Source organism: Helianthus annuus, chromosome 9 (assembly GCF_002127325.2).
Source record: "Helianthus annuus cultivar XRQ/B chromosome 9, HanXRQr2.0-SUNRISE, whole genome shotgun sequence".
Lineage (NCBI taxonomy): Eukaryota > Viridiplantae > Streptophyta > Magnoliopsida > Asterales > Asteraceae > Helianthus > Helianthus annuus.
In genome coordinates this window covers 90,917,147-90,934,826 of record NC_035441.2, presented here as the reverse complement: position 1 = coordinate 90,934,826, position 17,680 = coordinate 90,917,147, and positions in this window count along the sequence as shown.

Below are 17,680 nucleotides of genomic sequence, written 5' to 3'. Positions count from 1 at the left end.
GAGCTTTAGTTCTTTTGGCTGAACTTATCGTGTTTTGTTGTTCTGTATTTTGGCCAGATTTGTTGAGGCTTTTCTCTGTATGTTTGTTCTGTAAGTGAATGAAACACGATTTCTATTTGTTGCTTAGTTTACAAAGATATATTGTGTTTGTGGTTTGTTTAGTAAACATGGATTGTCTGTTCGAGGCCAATCACTGGACAAGTTTATAATGTAAGATTATGTTATTATCTGCTTTTTTGTCTGTTTTCTTTGGGTTAGCTAGACCCTTGTTAGCACCACGGCCTGGCTTTTGGCATGTTTGAGATGCTCTATACACGTGTGTTTGCCTGTTAGTTAGGTTCTATGGTGTCCCTGGGCACGTCTGCCTAGGTGTAATGCCCATTATTTTCTCAAAAGAGGACATGTTGATTGTCCGTTTTTCATTTACTTCTTGGGGGTTCATTCTTCCCATCATAAATTGTTACAAAAGATCTGTCTTTGGGGGAACCCCAGACTAATAGTTAAATGCTACAAAAGTGGCTTTTGGCCGTTTTCTTTGGGGGCAGACCCCTCACATGTTATATTTCCTAAGCTGCATGAGATTCCAGGTCCTGGGACCTCCTTGCCTTCGAGTGTTTCCAATTTGCAACTCCCTTTGCCGTTTGCCCATATGACTCGGTCGGGTCCCTCCCAGTTGGGGCCTAGTTTTCCGGTGCTCTCCTGCAAGCTGGCTTCATTTGCCCTTAGGACTAGGTCTCCGGGGACAAGGTTAAGCTTTTTCATCCTGGCGTTGTAATAACTTTCCAACTGCCTCTTGTATCTGGCCTCCCTGACTGCCGCTATTTCTCTTCTTTCTTCCAAGAGATTCAAGTTCATCCAGAGGTCTCGCTCATTTTCCTCCTCCCGGAGCCTCATTCGGGCAGTTGGGGATCCTATCTCAGCCGGGATGACAGTTTCCGTCCCATAGGTTAGGCTGAAAGGAGTCTCCCCATTGCAACCTTTAGGGGTGGTCCTACATGCCCACAACATGAATGGTAGCTCTTCCAGCCATCCTTTTTGTTTTCTCCCGAGTCTACCCTTCATTCCCTTGATGACACTTTGATTAGCTCTCTCCACTAATCCATTACTTTGGGCGTGGGTGACAGAGGTAAACACTTGTTGAATGTGCATCTGCTCGCACCATGGCTTGAAAGGTCTTCCAGCAAACTGAACGCCATTGTCGCTTACCAGCTCTTTTGGTACCCCATATCTGCAGATGATGTTGTCTAATACAAACCGCCTCATCTGTTCCCCAGTGATTTTTGCCAAGGGCATCGCTTCGATCCACTTGGTGAAATAATCGATGGCCACTACCACTTACTTGACCCCTCCTGGACCTTCCAAGAATGGCCAAATTATGTCGATAGCCCATTTCTGGAATGGCCAGGATGTCGAAACCGGTATCATGGGGTGTTTGTGCCGGTGGGTCATTAGTGCATGTACTTGGCAGTTATCACACTTCTTCATCTCCTCGGATGCTGTTTCATACATTCGTGGCCAATAAAACCCTGCATTCATTGCCCTTGTTACTATCGTCCTTGGGCCCGAATGCATTCCACAAATCCCCTCGTGCATCTCCCTCATTACATACTCAACTTCTTCCATATCAACACATTTCAGGGATGGGCCCAGGTATGATCTTCTATATAACTCCCCCTCGATCAGCTCATACTACAGGGCCCTAACCCTTACCTTTCTGGCTGCCCAGTCCCCTTCGGGCAACGTTCCGTCCCTGAGGAACTTTATGATCGGTGTCATCCATGTTTCTTGCTCATTCTCAATTGCGGTTACCTCTTTCATGTCGAGGGAGGGAGCGGTCAGGACTTCCACTTTAACTTCTCTTGCCAGGTGGTCGAATGCCACCGAGGCCAATTTACTGAGGGCATCAGATTTTCTGTTCCTTCCTCGTGGGATGTACTCTAATTTAAAGGTTTTGAATGCCTTGGCTGTTTCCTTTACTTTTGCCACGTACTGAGCCATGATGTTGTCTTTGGCTTCATACTCCCCTTGGTATTGTTTCACTACTAGTTGTGAATCAGTACTAGCTTTCACGTGCCTTGCTTTCATTTTTTGTGCCAGCCTCATTCCTGCCAAGAGGGCTTCATACTCGGCAGTGTTGTTGGTGTTTTCGAAATCCAGTCTTATGGCGTATGTCAGCTCAATCCCTTCGGGGCTTATCAGTGTGATACCTGCCCCGCTCCCTTCTTCACTAGAGGCTCCGTCGGTGAGTGATGTGCTGGAAGTGGGTTAATTAAAAACAACTAAAATTACCCTAATTCTAGACTCTCTAAGTTTTAAATTTATAAAACTAAGACTCTCTAAACCCTAAACCACACGACGGGCAAGTGTACCGATCGACGCAGTATAGCCTAAGGAAGTCCGAGTATCGAACCCAAGAGACTCTACTGAATTACGCTAACGACTCTATCTAGACTTAGACTGACACGGACTTTAACTAATTGTTTATTTGATTGTGGGGGTTTCTAAAAATCCTAAGAATGCAAATAACGAATAACTAGATTAGCTAAACAACTAACACGAACTTGAACGAAGACTTTGACCAGTGGTGATGAAGACTACCTAGGCTAGACGCAAGCTAAACTCAGAATGGATCTCTATTCGATGATTTTGTGGTGTGGAACCGGGATCTTTGGATACTAAACCTATTAAGACACCACTAAGCCCCTCAAACACTCTCAAGGCGATTCTTATGGCACTACCTAGGCTATTACGCTCACCGGTTTTCTAGATTTCTTTTCCGTCCTCTAGTTTCTTGAAAGTGCTTATGTAAGACGCTCTACCTTTCAGCGCGAACGTCTAAAGCGACAATGGGTTTTAATCTTGGCTTGATAGACAATGGAATGTTAAGTCCTTATAACCAAACCGAGACCTATTAATATCCTCGAGCCTTTCAGTGACGAGTCTAGCAGAACACTTGATTTTATTTAATTACCGATTATTACTTCTAAGGTTACTTACTCGATTTTCACCCTAAAGGATCAAAGATTTATTATGTGATATAGACACTCACCAAAACCTAAAACCCTAGCCCGACTCTATTCCGTGATAAAGACCGTCACCAAGAATCGAACGAAGCAATAAACAATAATAAAATAATCACAAGCATGCATACGCACCAAGTTAAATTCCCAAAGCTTTTACAATACAAGAAAAATCCACAACCACGCCAAAAATCGAATAAAGATTCAAACTTTGTTATGCCATAGTCATTAACCTAAGTAGTTTACGGTTTTTAGCCGGAAAACATAATCAAGAACGTAAACAAAGTCATGCTAAATTCTGAATTCATCATGCAACAAAATATAAACGAACGAAAACAAAGAAACAGGAGGTTTAAACCCGTAATCTCTACTCCCGAGCGCTCCAAGATGTTACCTGATGATTCCAAGCAATACCGTAGCCTTCAACAGTCTTCAACAGCCTCCAAAAATCGCCATAGAACTCCAAATTCGTATCCTCCCCTCCTGTCTAATGTTGCGTCTCAGATATATATCCCCCTTTAATTCCTTTCCGTCCAAGGAATTTTCCTCCAATAAGGCCGCCCCCTCTCTGATGTCTATCTCCCCTCCTTGAATTAATTCGTCCAATATGAATTATGTGCCCTTCACGTTTTCTGCTGGGCCCAATAGTTCCATCCAAGATTCCTTCTTATTACATCCATATGTGCCACCGAAATTGGCTGATGTATAACTATGATGGACCAGGATTTCATATAATGTCACAACATTGAATAAGTAATAGCTTCTAATTTGCTTCCACACAACCACTTTGCTTCCAAGGCTAATTATCAAAGAAGGCCCATAACCATATTATTTACGTGAACATGTATGGTGGCCCAAAATCCATTTTTTATGAAATAGCTGGGTTGGAGGTGTTATTCGGCTAACTTATAAAATAGAGATAATGGGCTTGACCCACTCACAGAAAGTAGTACCAATTTTACTTCGGTCACTGGCGCCCTACTCTACTCAACTGGCTGGTTATTTAAATATTTCTCGTTTTCGCTCCATTTGCACCAGAACCTGCCAAAACACAATATAATGTAATATAACACTAAAACTAAATAAAAACAAATAATATCTATACAAAAATTATACAATTTATACGGGACAAATATGATTATTTTACCACTTATCAGTGAGTAATTTCCACACTGCTTCGTCTTCTTTTTCTCTTTCTTCCTTCTCCAAGGCTTCTCACTTTAAGAGTTCCCTCTCTTCCTCCTCAGGGACTTCTGCTAAAAAGTTGGCCAGTATCTGCCCCTTTATGGCTGTCCGGGGCTTGAACTCCAAAGAGTGCTCTCCCAGCTCCACGGCCCATTTAGTTAACCGCCCTGAGAGCTCCGGCCTCCTGAGTACCTTTTGGAGAGGTTGATCAGTCATCAAGACAATCTTGTGTCCTTAGAAGTACCTCCTGAGTCTCCGGGATGCGAAAACAAGGGCTAGTGCCAGCTTCTCCAGGGGCATGTAACGTTCCTCGGGACCTTTAAGTGTTCTGCTGATGAAGTAAATGGGGATCTGCTTCCCTTCCCGTTCTACCATCATAACTGCACTTATGGTCGTTTTCGAGGCTGACAAGTATAGGAGTAGGAGTTCCCCGGGCACTGGGGTGGCCAATGTTGGGAGCTTGCAGATGTAAGTTTTCATTTCTTGGAAGGCAGCCTCCGCCTCCGGGGTCCATTTGAACTTGTTCGTTTGGAGGCAATCCTTCAATACTTTCATGAAGGGGAGGGTTCTGTCAGCTACCTTTGATAAGAAACGGTTTAGTGCTATTAACCTCCCGTTCAGTTGTTGAATGTCTTTCAGGGACCTGGGGGATCGCATTTCAGCCACAGCTTGAGTTTTCTTCGGGTTATCTTTGATTCCTCCTTTAGTGACTACTACTCCCAGGAAACTCCCCTCCTCTACCCCAAAACAGCACTTTCCAGGGTTTAACTTCATATTCACATCTTGCTAGTGTTGAGAGTCTCATCTATATCTTCTATCATGGCCGTCTCCGTCAAGCTTTTGATAACAATGTCATCAACGTATACTTCCAGGTTCCTTCCCCGTTGTTCCCTGAACAGGGTGTTCATGAATCTCTGATATGTGGCCCCAGCATTTTTAAGACCGAAGGGCATCTTGGTATAGCAGAATGTCCCTTCGTCTGTGATGAAGGAGGTTTTCTCTTCATTCTCTATTGACATCTGGATTTGATGGTATCCCTTGTAGGCATCCAGGAAGCACTTCAGGGGGTACTGAGACAAAGAGTCTACCTGGACGTCTATTTCTGGGAAGGGATAACAGTCCTTAGGACACGCTTTGTTCAGATCTTGGAAGTCGATGCACATCCTCCATCCACCGTCTTTCTTCTGAACCATGACCGGATTGGCGACCCAGGACGGATACTTCACTTCCCTGACTATTCCTGCCCTGAGCAGTTTTCTGGTTTCCTCACAAGCAGCCCTTCTTTTGTTGGGTCCCATGCTTCGCTTTTTCTGCCTTACCGGTTTCGCCCATGTGTAAGTGTTGAGCTGGTGTTCAGTTAAGCTCCTGGGGATTCCTGTCATGTCTCCATGTTGAAATGCAAATACATCTATGTTGTGGAGAAGCAGCTCCTTCAGGGCACTCTTGCATTTGTCACTTAAGTGACTTCCTACTTTGATCGTTTGTTCTGGGAACCTGTCGCAAAGGACCCACTCTTCTACTCCCTCTTTCTGGGGCTTCTCAGATGTTTCTACTTCGGATACGGAAGAAATTACTTCATAAGCGGACTTAACCCAGGCTAAACCCTTCGGTGTTTGAAACACTAAAGCTCCATGGGGTGGATGCCTGTGCTTGTAAGTCCCCAATTCCAGGTCTTCCTAAGATTGCGTTGTACTTTGAGGGTGCCCGGACCACTGTGAAGGTCAGGTTTATCGTTCGGACCTGATCCCCTACCCCAACTGTGAATGGGAGCCTGATTTTTCCCAGGGGGTGTGATACACTGTTGTTGAACCCCACTAAGGGGATGGAGTCTTCTTCAAGCCGATCTCTTACATCTCTGTCGAACCTAAGGAAACAATGCTCGTATATTACTTCGACACCGGACCCTTCGTCCCCATGTATTCGAGACACCTTGTGGCCAGCTATTATGGCTGAGATGTTCAGGGGAAGTCGTTGCACTTCGTTTTCTTCCAAGTGCGGCATAAGGATGGGAGCCTTCATGCAGTCTGGGGAGCCCAGGATCCTGGCTTTTACACTCCGGGTGGTATCGAATTCATTCCTCCTTCTAATCATATCAACATCTGCCCTCCCAGGCTCCCTTACATCTCTTCCCTTGCGGTCCCCCCTCCTTCTTTGATTTCTTTAACCAAATGGGCCAGTCTTCCCGTTTTCACTGCGGCTTCTATCTCTCTCTTCAGATACATGCAGTCATCGGTTTTGTGGCCAAAACCTTTGTGAAAATCGCAGTATTCGTTTGGTTGTGCCTTTGGCCCTGGTTTTATGGACGGTGGCCTTGGGAAGAGTTCTTTACCCTTTCAGTGGCCAGTATCTCACTTTGGGTCTTGGTGAGAGGGGTGAAATTATCGGAGTAAGGAGGGGGACCTCTTCCCCGGGGTCTGTATGGGGAGTATGACGGCCTTATCCTGTCATGCATCATTCTATAAAAAGTGGGTTTCCTGGAGTAAGATGTACCTTTGTCAGGAGGCTTTGTAGCCGGGGTGATCCTCCGAGGTGTGACGTCCGTCTCCTTGGCTTTGCTGACTGTGTCTTTCTCCCTGACGAAGGCTCTGACCCTGTCCATGAGGTTGTCAAATGAGTGGGGGAATTCTTCCCCCAGTTTCTCACACAACTGTGCATGCTTTAGCCCGTTTATGAAGCTGCTGATCTTCATGACCTCCGGGACAACCTTGATGTTCATGCTCTCCTTGACGAACCTTTCCATATACTGATCTATCCGCTCGTTGTCCCTCTGTCTTATGTGGAGTGATGCGTGTGTAGTGTAATATATTTTTATAATATAATTAAGCCCTTTTTTTACACCTTTAGCCAAGTTTTAAATTTATAAAACACGATATTTACTAACACTAAACACACATATGGGCAAGTGCACCCATCGTGGACGTAGTATAGTGTTGGTAAGATACCGAGGTCGTCCAAGGACACAAGAGCTTTTAATACCGGTTTATCCTCAACGTCTAATCAAATCAAAAAAGTGAGAAAAATGATTTTAAACTAAGAAAATAAAAACTAACTAAATGCTGAAAAATAAAAATAAAATAAAAACAGATAGACAAGATGAATCACTTGGATCCGACTCGTGTATTAGTATAACCTTTGATTATTTTCGCACTTTTGCACTTGTTTAAGAGATTATCTTAGTTATTGTAGTAGGCCCCTCTTTTGAAGGCGACGTTACCCTCAACCCAGTAGTTTGAGTCAGCAAGGATACAATCCTAAAAGGTTGGATTATTGGAAGATAATGAATTAAGTTATTAATGCAAATTATGGTAGGCCCCGCTTTTGGCGGTGACGTTACCCTCGACTAAGTAGTCTGAGTCAGCAGGGATACAGTCCTAAATAGCCGGGTTATAGTATTAATAGTAGTTAACTTATGAAGGGGTCAAAGAGTTTGGATCCCCGCCATCCAATACCTATGGACATTGAAGGAGATCCTACTAAATTTGACCCAGGTCCCTTGCAGGACCTCTAAACGCTGAACAAGGGCAAGACCCTTACCAAACCGTTCCCTTAACCCCCGACCAGGTAGCCAACATACCTCCATATAGACCGTGGAGATATGAATGGTGAAAATCTTTTATTTTATATAGACAGTAAAATAATGCCAAGACACCACGGACAAACGATAAGGAAAGATCACCTTCAACATAAGTAACTAGTTATTAAAGTCATTAATACAAAACCAAATAAAAAGTGCAAAAGATTAAAAATAAAAAGTATTATACTAAACACTTGTCTTCACCAAGTGATGTAAGAGACTTAGGCAAACATGGCCTTGATTGTCAAGAACTCTTACTATCAATCTTGGATCCCGAGACGACTCACACACTCTACGATGGACAATGGATGATGGTGGTGGATGATGGTGTTATGGTGGTGGTGGGTGGTGGATGGAGTGTGAGAGAGGTGGTGTGCCAAGGGATGGATTGGAATGAAGCCAAGCACTCCTATTTATAGGCTGAACAGAAGGCTGGGCATGGCCCCGTGTCCGCTGGACACGCCCCCGTGCCCGTCTGACACTCTCTCTCCTCATTAATTGTAATTCGCAATTACAATTAATGCGCCTGCTGTACTTTCACCACGCCCCCGTGCTCACTGGACACGGCCCCGTGGTGGGCAATAGAAGCTTCTACAGGTTTGTCTTTTCTGCTGCTTCTTGGGCACGGCCCCGTGCTGGCTGAGCACGGGGCGTGTTCAGGCTTCTGTTCTCTCTTCTTTGCTTGGGAAGATGCCGTTGAGGGTTCGGGCAGTCTACTTTTATTCCTTTTCTTGTATTTGTGTTAGAATTGGCTGTCTTTTTGCTTCTTTTGTGAATTTGAGCTCATTTCATCCTGAAAATACAAAAGGAAGACAAAAACACTCTTTTTCCAACATTAGTACTTAAAAAGGGTTAGTATTATGCCTTAATTGATGTAATTTATATGTTGCATTTTACACACATCAGGAGGATCTCATTGGGATTCTTGACCACCTTCCTCTGCTGACCAAAATTCCTGAGGAACTTCTCGCTTAGCTCTTCATAACTATCGATTCCCCCAGGAGGGAGACTGTCAAACCAAAGTCGGGCTCCTTCCGTCAGAGTTTGTACAAACATGTGGCACCATACGGGCATGGACCATCGTCCAAGTTTCCCCGCTATCCTGAAGGTATGAAGATGATCCTCGGGGTCTCTTGTCCCGTCATAGCGGTCAAAGTTTGGGGGTAACTTCGTTTTGGGGGGCATCGGTGCTTCTGCAATCCTTCGTGTGAACTTTGAGGCCTCAACTAGGTCCCGTGGTAGGTAGGGTTGATCCAGGTCACCATCACTTTGGTTATCCTTTTCCTTCCCTTTCTCCTTCAACTTCTTTCCCGTGATAAGGTCCTCCATTTCTTATGAGGACATCTGTCTGAGGGCAGTCATGAAGGTTTCCAGTGGATCACCGTTGCTATTCTTGTCTTGGAGGCCTGTTACTTCTTGGTTGGAGGGTGTGTCGAAAGAAAGCCTAGCCCTGAGGCTGTCAAGCTTTTCTTGCCTCTTTAAATCTTCAAGACACTTTGTTAACCTTTCTCTGTGCATGGCCACGAAATCCGGAGTGATATGCTCCGCTTTTTCTGGGTTTTCCACCTGGTTCTCATTGCTTTCTTCATGGGTTATGTCTTCTATAGTAACCCTATCCAGATCATTCTGTGCTGTCTGGGTAATACGCGAGTTGGGTGGGGTTGTCATGTTGTTGCTGGTGAGATAAGCTACTCTTAACGTCGGAGTTTAATGTGGGAACACCGGACAGGCTGATGTCCCACGGATGGCGCCAATGTCGAATACCCAAATCACGGATGAGGTTAGATGGATCTTCGCTGACGTCAAGAGGCTGTTGTCTCCACTACTACAAAAGAATAAACCGTTAGCCTCGCCACGGAGGACCCCGGAGGGGGGATCCGTGACCAAGCTCCGGCGTGAGAGTAAGTAAACTTGCCGGAAAAATAGAGGAGCTTATTCCAATGAGTGTGTCACCGGAATATTTCCTCATGGGTGTGACTCAAACAGATGGCATGCATGTGTGTAATAAATAAGAATGTTGGTCGGAAATAAATGTAGGAGTAGTAAATAAGGATGAAGTAAATGAGATGGATGCTTTAGAGAACATACCTCCCTGCCTTCTCCCCATTCCCCTTATATATAACAGCCGGTCCTTATCTTATGCACTAGATATTTTACACATGTGATCTAACGGATTCTGTGGGTTCTCGGGGGGTGCAGACACGTGTCTGGCCCACAACGGCAAGATGACCATCTTATTTAATGCTCCAGCCGGAGAAGTACACTCTTTCAGCCGAGATCCTATTCTTGTCAAACATTAAATGAGATCTGTCTTCCCTGCTAGTAGTTTTCCCGCTTTTTCCCAAAGGGCAGAAACCTTAATGGGCAAGATAACCTTACCATTTGGGCTTACTCGTAATTGGGCCTGTATAAGGATAATCCAAAACGGGTAAAATGGGCTTTCCCATTGACCCGTCGTCAATTACTAACAAATTCTAAGGCTCAATAAGACACTCTACTAACCAAACAAGTTTTATTGACTTTATTAATTATCAAATGCATCTCTAAGTCTCTAACTATGTGCTGGATTGTTTTATTAACTTTTTAAAGAGTATGCTTCAAGTTTATCTCAAACTATGTGCTAGAAACGTTTTCCCTATTACGAATAGTGGTGGACTGGTGGCTATATGTTGGACTACACAAAACATATGCAGGAGGGATCTATTAATTTGAACCTTTTATTCGTGTATAATTGAATTCAATCACAATATAATCAACCAATGATAATAGCGATTCAATCAAAGATAGAAGATAGAAGTCTTCTCAACAATAGTGTGTTAGAAGAAGATTTACATGCATCTAACTAAAAGTTAGCATACCAATATAATCACAATAAACTTGTCAACGATCACTTGGTCATGAACATGCGACTTTTCTTATGTTTAAATTTAATGATTTTGATAGTGTAAAAGTATATTAACATTAATTATTGTTGATAATATCAACCATGATGTCGGCTTCTAGAAATGGTTAAGATCAACCCAGAAACATAGAATCCACACAACTAATAAAAGTATACATGAATAGGATATCATGATTCACGTACAAATAAAGATTAAAATACAATATGTGTTTGACAATATTATTTTAATCGAAGTTCATATTTTTTTTAATGTGCTGTAATCAGTCTACTAAGGGTTATGTGTCGCATCGTGGATAAGGTACGCGAGGACATCTTTATATGTACACGCACCCACTATTCTGTGGTCGTAATACCTCTACTTATATTATAATTATTATGTAATATGTATTCTTTCATTCTTAGGGCATGTTTGGCTAAGCTTTTTGTAACAACTTATTGACTTATTGGCTTTTTGAAAAGTCATAAGCTCTAAAATTGTGTTTGGCAATGAGGGTGTATGTGAGTGGGAAAAGTGACTTTTCCAAAAAGTCTCTCCATACTGACTTTTCAAAAAGCCAATAAGTCAATAAGCACTTTTCAAAAAGCTTAGCCAAACATGCCCTTAATTAGGATACCTTTAAGTCTTTGTTCTTGTCACATGTGCACTGCATTTTTTTATGCTCTTTGTTGTTTTCGGTATTGTTTGAACTTGTTAACTGTTTGTAATACGACTTGTAGGATGTAACTAGTCTAATTCTTCTTTGCGTTTGGTGGAAATTCGTTCGGTGACATTTCAATTTGTTACAGTATCTATATGACACGGTATAGCAACCGAAAGAAAAAGGCAAATTGGATTTAAATAATCCCAACTTGCTCAATTTGGCCGATAATAATCCCAACTCAGTTATTGGCCGATAATAATCCGAACTGGTCCACTTTTGGCCGATAATAGTCCGCCGTTAAAAATAGCTTAACGGAGTTAAGCTTTTTTCCGAATTACAAACCGATGTTTTATGGATTTTGATCAGAACGAGGATACGATTCGATTTATGTAAAACTTACCTCGAAACGGTGCTTCAAACGACTTGATTTTTGTTAATTGGAAGTTTAAACACCCGAATTGAAGCACTGTTTTCGTCCTTTGGGGCAGTATTTCGAGGTAAATTTTATATCAATCAACTCGTATCCTCGTTCTGATCAAAATCCATAAAACATCGGTTTGTAATTCGGAAAAAAGCTTAACTCCGTTAAGCTATTTTTAACGGCGGACTATTATCGGCCAAAAGTGGACCAGTTCGGATTATTATCGGCCAATAACTGAGTTGGGATTATTATTGGCCAAATTGAGCAAGTTGGGATTATTTAAATCCAATTTGCCAAAGAAAAAAACCTAAGTAATAAAGTCATGATGTGCTCAAAATGATGTACATGTGTGTTTTCATCAATCGAAAATCGTAAAAACTAATATAGGTATCGGTTCCAATAATATCAATATCATGACGTTGTTTATCCTTTTTGTTATTTTAGTAATATAATATAATGTTTTATAAAATTCTAAATATGCCAGTGTGACATGTTTTTTATCTATGTTTTGATAAAAGTTTATTCAAACATATGAGGAACCGAACTGATATTGTCCGAACAATACCGTTACCGTTATCGTATTCATTTGTATAGCTTTCTTAATGTGGCAGTATAAATTCCAATTAAACGAAGTAGTATTCAAAATATAGATTTTTTTTGTACTGTAAGCAATGGCTGCAATACCGAGTGCCAATAACAACCGAATTGCTACTGGCCAAACAACATCAATAGCTATGTCGGTCATCGTTTTTATGGTTTTCAATCGATATAAAATATGTGTCGATATCCTATTGAGAATATCTGTTTCGGTTGTTATACAATGTGCTGGTACCATACTGAACCAAGACGATATGGACCGAAAGTCTGTTACGGAGCACACGTGATCTCACAAGTTATTATTACTGTTGTTGTTTTTATTATTATTATTATTATTATTATTATTATTATTATTATTATTAATTAATTAATTAGTTAGTTACATTAAAATATTAATTAATTAGTTAGTTACATGTGATAATTTTAGAAATTGGAACAAATGGTCTTCTTCAAAAGCACAACAAGACTCAAAAATACAATAAAAGTTCACGTGGTAAATAAAAACTATTCCTAATTTAGAAGTGAAATGAAATCGGGGTTTAGTAGGTATAGAACTATAGAAGAATGAGAACTATTAGTTATATTATAATATAATATAATATAATTCACAGCACACAGAACTAGAATCTTTGGCTCAAAAGGTGACATTCTTATAAAACGAATGATAATAATTTCTTAACATGAAAATTCAATTATGCCACCATCTAGTTAATTTATTAGTAAAATAATTCACCATTTTGTTTTAATACTATACGGAGTGGAAGTGGAAAACCGGTGTGAAAGTCATTTCATGTCAAGCACACCATTTCTGACATGGCGTGGAGGGTGGCGTGGTGGTATGGGCGGGGGTTTTTCCACCGGTGTTTAAAGCTTTTGTTTGGTGATGTAGTTTGGGTTGTTTTTGATTGTTTGATATTTATTTATTTTTTATTTACTTTTGACTAGGTTATGGACCCCGTGTGTTACATGAGTTAAATAAAAAAAATATCTCACGTAAGTAAAAGATGATAAATAACATAAAAAATTGCTTAAGACCACTCATAATCAGAAAAATGACAATTTCTTTGAAATTTGAAAAAAAAAAAATTAACACAATTTGAGATGCTAATATATCACAGATAATTATTGTTATTTATCAATATATACATAAGTTAAAACTTACAATTTAAACAACTTGAATTGTGAATAATTTGAAATGGAAAGTTATACATGATAAATCTGCTAGTACGCCTAAATCTTAATATTAGCTAGAGACATGTTTCATTAATCGGTTTCACTTTCATTTTATGTTTTGTTTTTATGCAAGGAATAGTAAACTTTATTTTTATAACTTACCATAAGATTTTATACCGAGTGACGGTATCGTAACAAATCTAACTGATAGCAATGAAAGTAAAATTCCTATCGCATTGTGCGGGGGATTCCACTATTTATAACTTTAAATTATATATTTGCTATTGTTAATAACTAAAAAAACTAAACTCGTTCTAGTATATTATCCCACCGATCAAATGTAAACTTAAGGAGCTATATAAACATCTTCTACAATTATGATAAGCTAGTGGAATTCCCTCGCGCGTTGTGCGGGAATTCAATCCATATCGATTCATTTTATTATGGTTCGGTATGGTAGCGACAATCTGTACTGCAACCAAAAGATTATACCCAAAGTCATCATATGCTCAAAAAGATATCGATATATGTTTTACATCGATCTAAAACTATAAAACTAAATTTTTTTTCGAAAGACAGACATGTCGTACCCAAAGATCATACAAAACTTCCAATAAAATAACTCATTTTTAGTTTAACGATCACTATTTCTATGGCATAAATTTAAAAGGATTTCAAAATATATAATATTGTATGCTAGAATATTACATGGGTTTAAAAAACGAGATATATATAGATAGTGGTCTTAAGGTATTCCCTATTTTGTTTGCATGTGATATAAAATCAACTTTTTACCATTGGATTCTCTCTTTTTTTCGCATGTGATGTAAAAAAAGAAATGACATTATATGGCCTTTTGTAAATACCATTAAAAATGAGGAATAATTTATTTACCGTAGCTAGCAAGTTGGACTTTTATATATATATATATATAATTGATCATAAATTTAAATTACAATCATAAGTTAAATAGAATTTAATAACTATATAAAACTAATTTAAATTCAAAGTGTTATTAGATCAGTATCCTTTATGTTATTATATTATATTAATAATAACAATAATTAATAACAAAAGACCAACATTAAAGGAGAAAATGACACATGACATTTTGTGGATTCTTTATTAGTACTAGTAGTAAAACTCGTATGCTAACACGGGTGGTGTTTAGAAAACCATGCATACCACATTTTATTAAACGACGAATAACTATAAAAAAGAAAACATCTTTTAAATAACAAACATGTTTAATTGTTTTAAAACAATAAACCGAAACCTAAATACAATCGAGCACACATTGTTCTATATTCCATGACTAGCCTAAGACCCCGCGAGCTTCGCGGGTGGCTAAACAAAAACTAAACACATAAAATATTTTAAACGTAGAACCGTTAAACTTGGATTGTTAAGCATAATATTTTGAGACACTTTACCACGTCCCAAAAGTACATCAACAAAATGTTCGTTTGACATTAAACATTGGTAAACAAAACATATATAGTAATAATTGTTCCAAAACTATTACCACACATAGGATAGCGTTGGTAACGATATTATGTTTACTACTAACGACACCTTTCAATAAATAGATCGCTTATTGGTCCGGATTAAGAATTCGCAACGTGTTTTGATCCATATAATATCGCAGCAAAAACTCAGCTCCATTTTCCAACCCAGCCTGCAGCATGAAGTTCCGCCATCCTCTGAAAGCATACCGAGGTATCCCACGTGCCGTTTTCTGCCGGATCCCGAGTGTCATTGAAAAACCGTCTTCAGTTTGAACGACCATGTCATCAAGGACCGAGAAATCTACATTTGCTGTAAAGTCCTTTGGGATCCGCTGCATTAAAGTCCGGAAAAATAAATAAATTTAAAAAAAATAACAACCTTGAAAGCGTTACATAATATTAAATATTAAAATAAAGCATTTAAACTATAAAAAACTTACAAAACGAAAAGATAGACACCATCTTAGTTCGTATACGTTGGCTTCATGAACAACGGCCGGAATCTGTGGAACATCAACCAAGCCTGGTTCCAAGACAGGATCAGCTTCAAAGACTGGCACATGATCAACGTCTACAATGTCATCTTCCATGTCTTGATTTCCCTCGTCTAATATGTAATCTTCACTAACATCCATTTGTTCTGTGTCTTCCTCTTCTTCAACACCAACACTATTCGCAAACTCAGGAAAAACTGACTGTATTCCATTAGGACGGAAAAGTAGAATGTTGAAAATACGTCTCGCAACCAACTCAAAAAAGATTACATCACCTGATATGAGATGAAGATCTTTGGTGATTTGTGAGAAATCTTGAATGAAGTAGTCGGATCCCCAGAGCCTATTCAATTTGACACTCCACATGTATGTACTACCAAAACGAATTGAAAAGTTATCGTCCAATGTGTCCGTTTTGAAATACCTGTTCATAAACTCTTTCGGCAACCACTAAATAAAGAATAAATGCAATCGTCAATAAAAAGATCAGTTGGTAATTCATCATAAGTAGTAAAAGTATAAATTACCAAGTTAGCGTTCTCGGGAAATAACATCTCTACATAAAACTTGTTCTTAACACAGGAAAGACAATCAGCCTTAAATGAGTGAACTTTAGCTTCTGAGCATCAACAACATGGAAAACAATAACATCTTTATCCTCCAGACCAACATCACGAACCATAGCAGACCAACCATTCGAGAAACAATACCCATGTGCAGTAGATTTAACAGAAACAGTCCACTCATTGCCCTCTTCATTTGTGATAAGTACAGGACCAATCGGATACCCCTTCAAGTTGTCAAACTTATTATACCATAAAGGAAGAGACTGTAAATTAAAAACAGGGATTACATTAGTTGATGGTCATACTATGGACAGATTAAAATATACCACTTCATTAAAAAACCATTACCTGTTCGGGTTTTGAGGAGCCCGCAATAACAATATAAAATCCTCAATCTAAAACTAAGTTTTGCACCTCCTTCTTAATGGATTCCACCAGTGGTACGGCAAGGTCGGGACTAAGCGACTGAAGACCATTAGTACAGAACAGTTTAATGGTAAAGACATAATCATCAACCAACTCAAAAACAATAACATCGCCAGTTATTAAACATAGATCATTGGAAACTTGAGTAAAATCAACAAAGAAATGGTTGATATCCCAGAGTCTTCTCATACTAACGGTCCACGTGTGGTTTTTGTCAAAAACAATAAGAAAATTGTCAAACAGATTATCACCATTGAAATGCACTTGCATGAAGTCTCTCGGTAACCACTGCAATTGATTAAAAAAAACATTGAATAAGTACAAAATGTAAATCTTTACTGAACATAAAAAAACTGTTTAAAACATACCAGATTTTGGTTCTCGGGGTTTGACATAACAATGTGGAACTTTGAACCTTGATCCGGGTGTGGATAACTCTTAAAATGAGTTATTCTAAACGTCATTGCATCCAAAAGTTCAAATACAACATAGTCTCCATTGTCTACTTCAAGAACATTTATAAGAGTTGACTAACCGTTTGACACACAATAACCGTCCGTAGACTCCTTGATTTTAACATCAAGTATTGCTTTATCATCAGTGATTAACAAAACAGTTCCAACGGGATATCCATCTAATTCATTAAGCTTGTTATACCAAGCTGGTAAAGGCTGCAAACATCATTTTAGTGATTAAATAATAAAAACACGATAAAATGCTACTTACACATTTCTTAAAATTTAGGTTGTTAGTTAACAATATTAATAATATATAGCACGTTATAAAGAAACGTATAACCTGTTCTTCTAATTTCCTGTCCTCGATGCAAACAAAAAAACCACGATCCATATCTGTAAAGATATTTATAAAGAACATTAATATAAATAGAAGAAGGTTATAAATCCACAACCAACTAAAATAAAAAGCCCAACAAAGTATATAAAGGTAGGATCTTTAACAGTATTCGTAAAATTGCAAATTTATTAAAGCATTGCAGCCTCTTTTGTATAGTAAAAGTTCCTTTACTATAATAGACATAACATTAACTGATCTAATAGAATGATAAAAACGCCAAGTAATCGTAAAGTATACTTTTAACAGATCCACTGACAAATGTTAAAAGACCTAAGTGGTTGAAAAACAGGTACTAAAATTCAATCAATACAACCAAAT